At 36.6% G+C, this 14,821-nt stretch overlaps 1 protein-coding gene and 1 long non-coding RNA gene across 2 annotated transcripts in view; one reads left to right on the forward strand and one right to left on the reverse strand.

Moving 5' to 3' along the window:
- LOC117160516 (glutathione S-transferase 1-1-like) overlaps nt 1-14,821 on the forward strand; it is a 157,410-nt gene that overhangs the window by 31,259 nt on the left and 111,330 nt on the right. The gene's annotated exons all lie outside the window — the stretch shown is intronic.
- On the reverse strand, nt 10,109-11,210 carry LOC143303628 (uncharacterized). The gene is made up of 3 exons (XR_013060134.1): nt 11,160-11,210; nt 10,932-11,037; nt 10,109-10,229 (listed from the first exon to the last, which is right to left on the reverse strand). It is a non-coding gene; the product is annotated as an uncharacterized LOC143303628 (long non-coding RNA).

The following is a 14,821-nucleotide window of genomic DNA, read 5'->3' on the forward strand; positions in this document are numbered from 1 at the left end:
TGAAGTCCGTAGGATTTTGGACGCCGCAACGTGCAGTCAGGCCGATGGGCAGGTAGTAAGAAACAATATTTTGTATAAGGAGTGTGAGGACGATGTGCTAATAGTAGTATCGAAGGCGATGCGGGCTCAGGTAGTCAGGCAAGCGCACGAGCGTGGGCATTTCGAGGTTACCAAAACAGAAGCTATGGTCAAGAAGGACTTCTGGTTCAAGGGGTTACGCGAAAAGGTTGAACACGTGGTATCCAGCTGCCTTGACTGTAGCCTAACCGAGCGAAACATAGGTAAGCTAGAAGGGAGCCTGCGAAATTACAAGAAAAGAAGAAAGCGTGCGAAGCAGTACCGAAGGAAGGACCCGCACACACCTCGATTTTATGAAACCTTGGGTCCTAAATGCCGAAAGTGACGCATCTGATGACAGCGAGATAGAAGGCAACATCTGAGGGCAGATGTTATTGCAGGATGGCCGAATGTAGTATCGTGGACGAAAGGCCTGGGAAATATCGGACGAACTATGAACAGTGTCGCGAGAGCCGGGGCGCCGTCGGGCCCATCAATGTGTCATCGGTCTTTTCAAGTGCATAGTTTCGTGGAAAAGACCTACGTGACCCTGGCCACGAGCGTCTGCAGAACACGTGTGCGGTGGGCCTAGGAAAAGGGCAATGGAATGCGACAACAGTGAGTCGGGAAACAGAGCGCGAGTCGAGAACGAGAGTGCGAGTCGAGGAGCCGAGTGCGAGTTGAGCGGAGACGGAGGTTGCGAGTGGCGTTGCCGAGAGAGTGTGGATTGCGCTGTGTTCTGTACGTTTGGTATGAATAGTTCAAGTTAAGCCACAATCGTCTCTTCTGTCCGATTAACATCTCTATTGTCCACGTCTTGTAAACATATTACATCACGATATTACATCACTTACAAAGTCACTACATGTACTATATGCAATCAACATAAAAAACTTAGAACCGTAATGCAGTAAAATCGTTAATATTTCAAAAAGGAAAAGAGATATTAAACATACGTGGAACGCGAGACTTGACGTTCGTGTTAATTCTTGCATAATATCAAATTAAAATATTAGTAGGAAGAATCTGACCGAAATGTGTATGTACATATGTACCTACATATACATATAGACATAGAAGAGCAAGCGTCACTTCAATCCATTAAATACAGTCGATCGACATATTGCGTTGGTTGCACGAGGAAAGCGTCGTACAATGGTCAGCGTGCGTCGTCATTGGCACGTGAGCACGATTCGTCGCATAATCGCCACGCCGTATACAACGTTTGAATATGCAAATGTACGAACGCACGCATTATACGCGTGGTTTCCTCTAAATTCAGCCGGCGAGTTGTACTGTAATTAATAATCATGACTACCGATGTATACGTACAATGTATGTACGACGATCAACGAGAACGACTACTTACACAGACGATTCAACCAAGTTCTTCGGGGTTTGGGTCAGATTTATGTAATAAAATATAACCAGAAGAGAACAAGCGAGATAGACGAATGGGGGAAAAGAAACGGAGGATATTTTATCCTGGACTAGCTAGTAACCATCGTTAAGGGCTCTTAGCAAGCTCGTGCTAAGACAGGGCTGTGCAGGTTAGGTCAGAGAACGTATGTATTTGTATGAATGGGATAGTTAGGCAAGGCCTTTCGAGAATTCCCTTGGTATGAATTCCTTTAGTGGTCAGTATTACGGCATCGCCCCAGAAAATTCACCACGATGGAAAAGTAATTGCACTAATTTCTCCATATACGTAACTGTGATGTAATTTAATTCGTTCTTATAAAGGAAAGATATAAGCGTAAAAAATTAATTACGAGAATAGTTGAAATGTTCGAAAAGCTTATGAAGCTTTTACGGACGGAACATTTGTGGAATGTACATAATAGTACATAATAATAATCTTACCACATATTTTACATTCTTTTAGCATGCAACCATTTTCTCACACGAAAACTTCATTTCATCTACTACTATCGTTAAAGAACTCTTATGTTAAAGAACGCTCGGGTTCACTTGAAACTTGAAAGGGTACGTCAGGTCAAATTGTATAACAGGACTACATTGCTACTACATTGCTACTATCGAACAATTTGAATTTAGAAGACCTGAAATCAGCTGACTCGATTAACAAGGGCAAGATATTTCAAGTCAAGAAAATAATAGGTTCACAAATCCAAGTCTAATCTTATCTAATCTTAACGATGTTTGAGGTTTTAATCAAGAACCTCATTTATAAAGTTTTTCAGTGACAACAAAAAGATATGGTATAATTATTTATACACTATGACATGTGTATGTGAACATTTAAGTGATTAATTAAGCTCTGTTTTATATACTTTAATAAAGTTTTAAAGTACTAAGCCTCGACCTTTAAACTAAACATTGCAATGATATGTACAGATTGTAGGTTCCAAGAATATTTCCATATAATCGTCACATACTATATATTATTTCCAAACTAATAGAATATTATTATAATATTATTCATTCATATAATCATCATTCATATAATATAATTCATAATTCGTCGTGAAAGGACGTAGAGAGTATTTTTTTAGAGTGAAATGTGTACTTATTTTTTTTCTTTTTGAATAAGATCAGTGACGATATCCACGATTACAGAAAAAGAAGATGGAAAAGCATGATTCTTTTAAAAAGAGAGACTAGACTCTGAAGATTTTTCATATGTTCGTGGGGTGACAACACGCATTATGAATTCTCATGCAACTGCGGGGAATTTAATCGCTTGTAACATACACGATGTCACGTACGTTGCCGAAATCCTGATGCGTCGTTCTTCCTAGCATTTGCATTCGTTCACACGAGCACAGTTCTCTCGTTAATGAAATTTTACGGAAAAGTCTGATAACCGATACGCTTACAGGAAAATAAATTTCTTTTATTACGAAATAATCAAATTTGTTATATTTTGTTTGTTCGCGTGCTATCCATTATCCACTGCAATAAGTGAAAACATAATTAGAACGTTAGTCTAAATGTATCATAACTTACGAGAAAAATATTTAAGATCAATTTTTTCAAAACTAACACTTTGTTTGAATAAATTTTATTTCTGTATTCTCGGCCTGTTCTTTCGTGTAGAATCAATGTACGCGGTTATACATACCAACAACATTACGAGACAGATACGCTGTGTACGTGGTAACTCCAAATGACAGTTTCAACGAATTAGACATTTTATTTGCCGATTACTGTTTCTACCAGCTTTCGGTTTTATTACGGTTACTACTAGCAATTGTAAAACATGTTTAATTGTGGAGGGGATATTTTAATTGCTATCCGTAATGCTACCACAGTCGTTTAATTTCAACCAATTTCGATCAGATTGAACATTTATCTGTTTTGCTTTGATTTAACAGTATTTCATGTGTTTTTGGCACTATTTGCGTATTACTCTGTTTGCAGACTGCGTATAAATAGAAACCATACTATTGCGAGTGTATTCGACTTCGGCCTTAGATACTAAATATATATCATAAATAATTATGGTTCCAAATCACGTGGTTTAAAAAGATTGATGGTATACGTATCTGGTAAATATTGTTGTATCCTGCACGTGATTCTAACGAGGTTCAGACATGTGAAATTTATGAGTAGACCGCGGATTTTTATGCAGATTCATATTTTTAAGAATATAATTAAGGGAGTAGAATCTTTGCAAAAAGTTGTTTTACCTATTCAGCATTACTGGAGGCACTATATTTTTGATATTTTTTATATTTTTTCACATTATGTGCATCCTGTGTAATTTTTCACTTTCAGATTTCCTATGAATACGTAAAAATCCGCAGTCTATTTATGAATGATTAGGAATTATCCTTCATCGAAGGCATTGACCTCGACTGTTGAACTTAAACTACGGGTCACGAGGGCCATGCGGACACGTATCGTTCATAGGCTAATACCAGTGTCATGTAACAATTCTAGACTAATAATTCCGCTAGAATTAAACGATTTGTATATGCTATTCAATAACATAAAAATTATCAAGTATAATTTCAGCATTAATGATTAATATTATATAAGACGAACTATTTAACGTGACTACCTCAGCTACTTTCCTTATTTTTAATTTATTATTTTCGATCGATTAAATTTTTCCTTTCATACACGATATTATCTACGAAATATATTATTAATTCCGTAGAAAGTTCTACATTCTGCAACATTTAGCTGATTATAGGAACTTAGTTGGGTGATCGGTCGTCGTCTCGTGACTTTTAAGCCAGTACGAGATTTATAGCAGAACATTTACAACTTTGCAGATTTATGTCGCTGTTTAACAAACAAAATAATAACTGTTATACTAAATATGCGATCCAAAAATTTCTAAGATTACTTCTAGCGTGCTATAGAATACACATTCTCTATATCTTCTATATTATTCATAATCTTTATAGCCATCATTCGATTCATCGCCTCAAAATTTACCGTTCTGTTAGGTCATCGATGGACGTGCGAGACATGCAGATAGATTTATATAAACTCTCTCAATGGAGCTAGATTAATCGTGTGGGGTTAAATCAATTAAAATGCTATGCGATACGATTTCATCGAAATTGAACGACCATTTCACTTCGGTATAACCGGAATGGCAAAACTCTTAATGATGTCAATGCTTCGACACTTAAGCCATATTTCGTTAATTTTGACCATTACCTACTGGTCATTATGCTTATATAAGATACGTAATTTCTAGAATGAGACAATGAGAAAATTTAAAATAAATCAAAAAATTTACATATACAGAAGCAGCATGACATTTAAAAATCGTAAAGAACTTTATACGCGTTGTTACATATTATACAATATTATACGATCTCTACCACATCTCTAAACTACATGCCTAAATATTAAATATATGAAAAAGTATAGTATAAAAATCAATATTTTAATCGTTCAAATTAGACTTTAACGTTCTTCGATCAATCTATACGCTTACTCTCCCATACGCTCGATTAAATTCCTTCATCGAGCAATCGAATTGCAGATTTGCTAAATTACTTAGACTGTCCACTGTTCTGGAGTCGAGCAATCATGCCGTGGCCGATTGCATGTGACTTATTCAGATTCCTTTGTTTCTGGGAATTTTGATTGTACGGTCAAACTATTCTGATATACCGGTGGCTGTCGTATCGAACCGTTAAGATAAATACCATGGCTCAAGAATGGCGTCGAGTAGACGTACAACGTTCGTTCATCATATTGCACCACTATTTCCGGAATTTGCATCGTTGCTACGGCTCACTTGCAGTATTGCTGGCTACACGTAGCAAACGTCCGCAGAAAAGCTTAGCAAGGGAACATATTTCCGCGTCTCAATATGCACCATAGCTCTTGTTGGAGTACGCGTTTCTCACGTACAACATATTTGTTTTGTTCCATATTTATACACTTCGTCATCTTATTGTAATATATGATCGTATTGCCACGTGGAACAAGGATTTGGAATTCAGTATATTAGGTATTACTATGGATTTTTATGTAGTTTCATATTTTTATTGATATAGCTAAGGAAATGCTACCTACACACAGATTTATCTCGTCTGTTAAAGAAAATAACATCTACTTCACTTTGAATATTTTGTGGGAAATTACGCGTATTTTACACATTTTGGCACTTTTAAATTTCCCATAAAAATGCGCACCCTCGTCATTACTGTATCATTTTATAGTTGACAACCTTCATTTGAGTCGGAAAGGGTATGTTATATTGCGAAGTTTTGTTGTTTTTTCGTAGAATTCTACTGTATACTTTACGCAAGTTTGTTGTGTGAGAACATAAAGTCGAAAATTTACCACATACTATTTTTCAGTACACAGGTCCGAAACACTGCTGCACCTATCACGACGTCGCCATTGTAATAACACAGAACCCCTGCCCCTTCATTAATACGTAACTTTTAACAATTTCTATGACCTCCGAAATCGAAATAGCATTTCTACTCTCAGAAGATCTCGATTCCCTATAAGTACCCAGCATTTCTAACTATAGAACGAGATTTGTAGAACAGTACCCATAAAATACTATTATAAGCACCAGAGTTGGATTTAACTTCATTAAACCACGATTCACCGAACACTCTCGATTTCTCTTAACAAACTCCATAATCCTCTCAACAAGACTCCGTTACTACGTATATTACTATGTACAACATACGCTACATACGCTAACTTATTCGAATATTTATTGTAGAAAACTTTTGTGTTCATACTGTACGTGTTTTATAAAACACTTTGGAATTTCATTAGCATTGTAATGAAATACGCCATGACCATGTTGATTTTTGAAATCATCAGAAAATGTATATAGAAATTACAAGAAATTATTGTAAACACATATTTAAAGAAAAATAAGTATAGCGATCTTAAACATATGATAAGTATTATCTATATTAAATATGATCCCACTGAAGTTAAGTTTAAATACTTTTATGATGCCTGAAAAATATGTTTGTATTAAATATCTTGGAACTTTTATGTATGTTTTCAGATTAAATATTGAAACCTGTAAACAAATCCTCATTTTACAAATTTTTTAAAGGAGGCAAACGTTCTGAAATTTTAAAATATTGTGTCTATTTGCTGAAATTTTAGCTGCGAAATAAACTCTTCTAGGCTGGTGTCTTCTCGGGCCACACTTCGACTCCCTGGTCCCGAGGTTGTCGGCGGCGGCCAACGCCTTGCGCGGCCTGCTGCCGAACATCGGCGGGATGGGGTCGCGATGCGCCGACTATACGAGGGCGTCGTTCGGTGCCGAGTGATGTACGGTGCCCCGGTATGGGCGGACGATCTGATGGCGAGTCGCCGCAGCATCCTGCTCCTAAGGAGGCTGCACGGGGTGACCGCCATCAGAATCGTCAGGGGATACCGAACGGTGTCCCACGCGTCGACGACTGTTCTGGCCGCGTCTCCTCCGTGGGAGCTCCGAGCGTTGGTACTCAAGCGGAGATACTCTCACATGAGATAGACCCTGGAGGGACGCGGCCCCAGACGATCTGGGAACCGCCGAGGAGGATGCGTGGGACCAGTGGCGGTCTCAATTGATCAACGAGGGAGGCGAACATCGAGGCGTCGAGACGGTCCTCCCAAGTTGGGAAGCACGGAGGAGCCGCCGCGGTCTCCCGCTGTCCTACAGGATGACCCAGGTGCTCACGGAACACGACGTGTTCAGCGAGTACCTGATGAAGATCGGACACGAGACGACGGACATCTGTCACCACTGCGGGGAGGGCAGGGACACGGCGTAGCACACGCTGGAGTTTTGTCCGGCGTGGGAGCTGCTCCGCCACACCCTGCGTCTCGTCATAGGCAAGAGATTGACCCCCTCGGCGATCGTAGAAGCGATGCTGAGCGGGCCGTAAGAATACGAGGCTGTCCGCCTCTTCTGCGAGCGAGTTATGCTCGTAAAGAAGCGGGCAGAAAGGGAGAGGGAGCGTGTAGCGTCTCGTGCCACCAGCGTCCCCCTTCCGAATTTCTCTACAGTAACTAGCATGAGAGAACTTTGATCATTTTAATCTGGTATTAGTGAATTAATCGATGTTCCACGATCGGAATTGACGTGTTTTTACAAGTAAGTTGTAGTAAATGAGTTGCCATATATTATTTAATTAATGAAAAAATATTCATATATTTATATCAAATGGAAAATATCGTTAAGGAATCTTTATTAGAAAAGCGAAAATATTCACTTGCACGAGATAAAACATTTCCTGTGAAAAAATTCTGACGTTTGTATTCTAATTTTGCGTACTGTCGAAAAGATTCCCGAAAGTTTCACGCGTACAACGCGTTTACCAAAACGACGGTCGCAGTTATACTTAATCCGAGAAGGTATAAGAAAGAAAATAAAGAAAAGGAAAAACGCTAAAGGAAAGAGAAGAAGAAAGCACGTAGGTATATGTCATTAGGTAGTATTGATAAAATCGACAATCACTAGTTGCCAACCCAATATGTTCGTTCATTCGGAGCATTCTTGGATGACGGCTATGAACGCGTCTCGCTTCGAGGAAAGAAGAGAGAGAGAGAATTCGGGATTTCCTTTCACTCGTTTGTTCAATGATAACGCGAACGAGATGTCGGATCTCTCGTCCGTTCTCGTTAAGGATATTATGCGTCGAAACGGTAGAAAGAAAGCGGATGCAGATGTTGTCCGGATTATAGTAGCGTTCCAGATACTCATATCGTAGCGTTATCTGAAAATACGATCGGCAAAGTCGAGATAATCGGATTATGTTGATCCTATTGCGTCGTTACTCGTTTATTCCATGGACGCAGACGGTTACGTTGTTCGCATAGCAAGTCGACCGCGTGCGGTATCAAAGTTTCCGCGAGTATCGTCCGTTTATTACTGCGAACTTCGCAGGAACTCTTCACTCTCGCGAAACCGTCTGGGACATTCTATTTTCATGCGCTTTTATTGCGGCCGCTTGAATCGCCCGATCCCTCCCTCACCTTTTCACTCCTCTTTCTCTTTTCCTTCCACTTCTTGTACGGTATAATTCATGGCAAAGCGGTCTGGTTCTTGGAGGAATTCTCGCCATTCAGAGTTCACGAACCTGCGCGAAAATAATTGATTCGACAAAGCGCTGGATAGAACGTCTGTACTCGTTCGAAGAAACCAAAGACTTGTATCGATTGTACTGTGTTATCGTAAAAGCAACGCCAATTCTTTATTAAAATGAATAGTAGGTATAGTATAAACGCATGCCAGGTAACTAATGAATTTTTCAATGATTTATAGAAGAGAATCACGGCATTAGTTATGGTTCGAATTAAAATGAAATCTTACTATGAAGTTACGAAGAATTCAATCAACTTACGGTACTTGTCATTTAATTTATAATTGTATCACACAATGCATTTACCAATGTATGATGCAATTAAAATATATCAAACGTGTAATACCGATTATTCAGGTCTTACCGTGTGGAGGTTGCTGCGCATGGAGACTCACCCTAACCCACGTCCCATTTACTTTCCCTTTACGCGTAAAAAGTTATTCATTTATAATATCAATTTATAAATAAATTCCCCTTTACAAAACGTCTAATCTTTTGATCATTATGCAAAATGAACAACAAAAGGAACTTTAAGGAAAACCTGCGCGGGAAACTAAGCATAGAAATAAACTTAACTAATAGATCCACATGAGACACTGTTTTGTGTATCAATAATTATTTTATAATTTCATTGTTAAGAAAATGTAAAGCAACTGATAGATAAAATAAAAAAAGTGAAATATGTACCACAACGAATTGCACTATCTACTTAATTATATGTATATCTACTTATTCTCTGTTTATCTACTTCACATTACTTTATCTACTTAAATACCACTCTTAATTATGCATATGGTAATTACTAATGTACTGGTACTGTTAATTAATTACTAATGAAGAATTTTGGTTATTTTACATGGCTGATTTTATATACGTAGCTGAAAAACGACAAAATAACAGAGTATTGCAACACTAATTGGTAAAATGAATTCAATAAAAATTATTGTTCGTATATCAACAAAAAGCTATTTCCATTATTCGCGACAGTTACACACCGAAATAATATCAAATTAAAAATTAACGTCTGTTTAATTCAACTTCAGACACAGCAGAACATAATTAATGACACTACTTTATAATATACTTAAATAATTTGATAAATTAATGACTAAAACAAACTCTTGAGTAAAAAACACTTAAGTAAAAATGTTAACAATAAATGTATCTATTGAAAAAGAGGATAAAATCCAATGCAAATAATATGAAATTGAACGAATAATAATTGATTCCAAATGAAATATTTAATAGAAATATTCTCAGGCAATCCCTTCATCAAAACATATTCTTTGAGAACAAAGAAGTAGCGAGATTTGCCTGTCGCGAGGTGTTTTCTTGCACGTGAAATTTGATATCCTTGGACGGATAAAATTGAACTCGGGATCAATCACAACGGGACGTGCACTATGCTCGCCAAAAATTCTATGTAATACAGCCAGCCACCCGTGTCGATTCGGACCTTCCATCCTACGAGACATGATTGAGTGACCAAAAGAACAAAAATGCATGCGACTCACCATTAAACGCCAAGAACGTTATCATCGATGTGTTGTGGTTCAGGAGAAGTCATTATGAAGACCGTCAGTAAATAGGAATCACCAAATCCCACTGCAAGAGACGAAGACTGGAAGAAATCTGTAACAAAGCATCGAATATTACGATTTGTCCATAAAGACAATATTAATTCTTTAAAATGTGAGAAATAACAAAAGATTGACGTCGATCAAACGAAGAAAGAGGAGTAAAGACTTTAACAGAACATGTTAAATATTATAATTTGTTCTTAACATCATACTGTTGATTGTTTAAAAAATTTAGGACAATGAGAAATAAAGCTCTTCGAACTTGACAATAAGAAGAACTGAAATTCTCATAAAGACTAGTTACTATAGAAATTGGAATTCTGATATAAAAAATAAAAACTTAGAAATGACTTTAATGACATCTAAACCAAGTTAAATATCTTTTTATTTAATTAATATACTTAAATATTATTATGGATAGTAAAATATTTCTTAATATCGGGAAATGCCTGTGAATATTCCGTAATGTAATTGATTTGTAAAAATTTTACTCTGAATGTCTCGTCATTAGAGATGTACAGAGAGACATGTACTTCGAAATAATAAAATATGGCGTGCTTTCTTCGTCGATTAAACACAGCTGCGCAATACCAAAAAAATGCAATGCGCAGAACGTGTCTGTGATTATCGAAAAAAGTGACCAACAGCATTATTACTGGAAATTCGCGACATACATATGTAGCAAAATGTAAAAAGTATTTCAATATCTTATTCAAATATGCTTTCCATTATTTTAAAATAAATTAAATGTTACCAAATATCCATAAACGGTATCGGATTCATCATCTATCATGGCGTCCTTTTGAGTTTCATGGCGTTCCTCCAATTCCTCGAAGTTTTCCTCGCAATCAAGCAATAATCTACGCAATAGAAGACGAAAACATTAAAATAAATGTATTGATAGAACACATTATATAAAAATTAAACCATGACTAAGGTCAAATTACAAGTTCGAAGCTCATTATTATACATATGTATGTACCAGCTAATCGCTCTGAACATCAACACTGGAATGCATCTCCGCACCGCGGTTTGCCCAGCGAATTTCGGGTAGCGGAGTGGGGCAGAGGAGACTCGCCGGCAAGTCGAGCATGCATAAACTATACTCAAGGATATGTATTTCACTACACGTTCACTACATGTGGTCAAAAGGGAAAAGGTTATGAAGAGAAGCGAGATCATTATAAATAATGTGATCTTCACAATCGATCAGTGTTTTGTATAAAAGAAACCACCATTTGTGTTAAAATAAAGTGTTATCTATATTGAAATTGTGTCTCGGTTAAAGGTTAGAGTGTAAGCTATTGGTGATTCGGGCAGTCAAGTAGGAGTACGAACACACGTAACACAAACGAAATAATTTCGAGAAATTGTTTAATTCCGATATAATACTCTCTGGCGAACTATTAAATAAACGTGTATTAAGCAAAGGAATCTATGAAAGGTGAAAAATGAGTACATAGATGACATCACCCACTTAAAACAAAATGACATGGATGCACTATGCTTTCCGACACGAAACTGGTGTTTCGTCCCGCTAAATGCTCTCCTAGCTGATTCCTGATTGGCTGAAGTGGAGCGGTATCTTCTCAACTTTTCAATTGAAATCGGTGCGGGAGATTAAAATATTATACGCTATAAAACTACAACGTAAGTAAGTACTTACTTATTTTTTCAGACTCTTTAAGTGTCCTACAAAATCTTGCATCTCTTAAAATAACCATCCAAATTAACTTCTATATTCTTACGGAACTGTGTCACCAAAAATTACATTATCGGATTTGTGTGGTCGATTATGGCAATAATTTTTGTAGGATTGATTTAATTTCTCTTTTTACGAAATGTATACGTATTTCACAATTTTCTACGTAATTTCAAATGTTAACATACCACTAAATTCAAAATAAGATCCTGATCTGATTGATTTTAGTAGTACTAAAAAGTTATCAAAACAGACGCAAGTATTGTTCCATGTAACAAATATTCAGTCAATTTCGCGTCACTTTTGGCACACATTTACCCTATTAAGACGGCACTAGAACACAAAACGCCGCTTGTTAATCGTCACGAGATTACACCCTATGCTTCAGCAGTGATAATGAAAACTCCGGTGGAAATGCGATAATGAGCGTCATTAACGACAAACGACGCTTTTTCTCATTCACTTCTTATTCTCGGCTATGGTTCGTTGCCTCCAATACGCCGGGTAGCTGTGCGCTGCATGTATTAATTAACAGAGTTCGACTTCCGTCGAGAGGTTAGTTTGCTCCGAATCCAATGGTTAGGAAGTACGATCAGTTGTACACCGTGACAAATCGATATCGCTTTTGAGTTGTATCCTTATAAACGGAACGCTGGAAAATACAGGAAAAGTCAAAGTACTCTCTTCGGTGGATATTCAATTGTAATGTTTGAAACGTAGGTAGAAATTATCGTCATTGCTAAATGACGATTATATTAGTCACGAAAGTCTACGTACGTCTAGCGAATTTTGTTTACCTGATTTACCAATGAAATTAAAAACGCATTTTGTTATAAAGTTATTTATACTCGGATAGTTTTTAGTAACTGGAATATTTTCGCGCGTAAAATTCCAGGATTGTTCGGAAACACACACAATGCGATTTAGGAGGGTATTAGTGAAACTGCATAAACGATATTTTCCGTAAACGTATGCGCATTAATTATTCTTTCGATGACAAAGCTAACGATAACAAAAATTATTTTATGCAAAGAAATGTAGCTAACTACCATTTTAGGAAAGGTAATTTTATATGAAGTTCTACTTCCAAAAAATTGTTTATTATTATAAAATATATTTTTTGTATATAGTATACGTATATGAAGCAACATAAATATATTACTTAATTCATAAATTAACTAGAGTTTATTGAACATGTTTTTATTAATTACTTTGATAAAATATAATTAAATTATTAAATCGTAATTTCAATAGTAGGTATTTAATCGCATATTCACTGGGTTAATAGTATGAGTTTCATTGCGTGTATTTTTCCGACAGCGCACTCTTTAAAATGTCGTTATAATTGTATCGTATACGGAATTAAATACATTATTCCTCATTAAGTATCCATGCTATATTGTCACGCGTTTTATTTTTTCAGTGATTACGTTCCAGTTGCCCATCAGCCAATTTTACATGCCGGTATGGATTTGGAAAACGATTCGCACGATTTTAATGCCGCCACACGGCTTCGTTCAATATTTTTCACAAATTTGTGGTTCAGTTAATTCCACAGTTTTTCGACTAACCCCGTGAAACATGACGTGTACCAAACGTGAGAATCCCAGTCTATCTGCAATGTATATACAATACTTTATTTTGTTGTTGTTGTTAGACCTATCGCCGGGTATGATACAGAATGTAAGCGGATAACCATAAAATTATAGGATGGCAGAATCGATATCGCAACAAGAACGTTTGGATAGCTAGTCCTGTAGGATTTATGAATAGATATAGGGTTTATATGATAAAGCTCTAAGAAGGGTATATCTTCTCATCTTTTAATTTATAATATAAACCTGGTTGTGTAATGCTGAACGAATTTTCTTAATCAAAACTTATCATAATTTAAATAAATTCTTATTTCAAAACTATATTTTATTCTTATTATGAAAAGGCTAACCTATCGTTACATATACCCCTTTAGATAGTATAACTACGTCAAATTTTTTTCATAAGGATATGTCGGGGATATTTAAGTGTTCAAATTTTTGCTGTTAGAGCAATTCAGTGAAACACACGTGCAGTGCTTCCGCATAGCAAACCTGCATACCTCATGCGGTGACTCCATGCCGCATTATGTAATATTCACGAAACGATCTGTCAGATTTTCATTGCCGTTCTTCGTGTCGCTATCTGCACCTGTGATACTCTGATAGCGATATTATACATATATGACATAGCATTAACTCCCATGATATAACATTTTATTTATTATAACATTACAGAATACTAATTAGTAAATTTAAAGCTCGATAAGTGCATTAATGTTTTCTATTTATTTATATATCCATTTTTATTTATAGGATATTTAAAGATATAAAACGACACAGATATTCACGATACAAGGCATATTTAAAACAAGGGATGGCTCTACAGAACCTTTAAAACATTCAATACGAAACGTTGATAATAACTCTGCCCAGTTATTCGTCGTATCCATCAAAATAGACGCTTGAAATACAATTTTTAAAGAGTGTAACTTGATTCCTCTTCGACTGTCACCTACACCTGTTAAACATTGATATGTTTCATGAACTCCTCTCGTCGGAGAACTCAATTACATTTCGATTCTCGTTCCATACGGTTTACGCATTTCATTTCTCACGTTTCGTGCAGCCACGAGATATCCTTTTTTATCTTCTGGGAGTTCCTGGCTCGTCCATCGCTTCCATTTTGGCCAACATAACGATGAATCCGATAGCGTAACCACAACCACGCGAATGTAGGAAAATTTTGTCTAGTCTCGATCGTTTATCGGACCCAGTACGTGACTGACGTATCGATGCATCCTCCACCAATGGCTGTATAAAGTTAAATGTCAGTTGTCGAAGCTACATTTTTTTTTAATTGCAGTATTTTGCTTCGTAATTAGCGTTTGGCAAAATAACAATGATAAA

This window comes from Bombus vancouverensis, chromosome 15 (assembly GCF_051014615.1).
Source record: "Bombus vancouverensis nearcticus chromosome 15, iyBomVanc1_principal, whole genome shotgun sequence".
Lineage (NCBI taxonomy): Eukaryota > Metazoa > Arthropoda > Insecta > Hymenoptera > Apidae > Bombus > Bombus vancouverensis.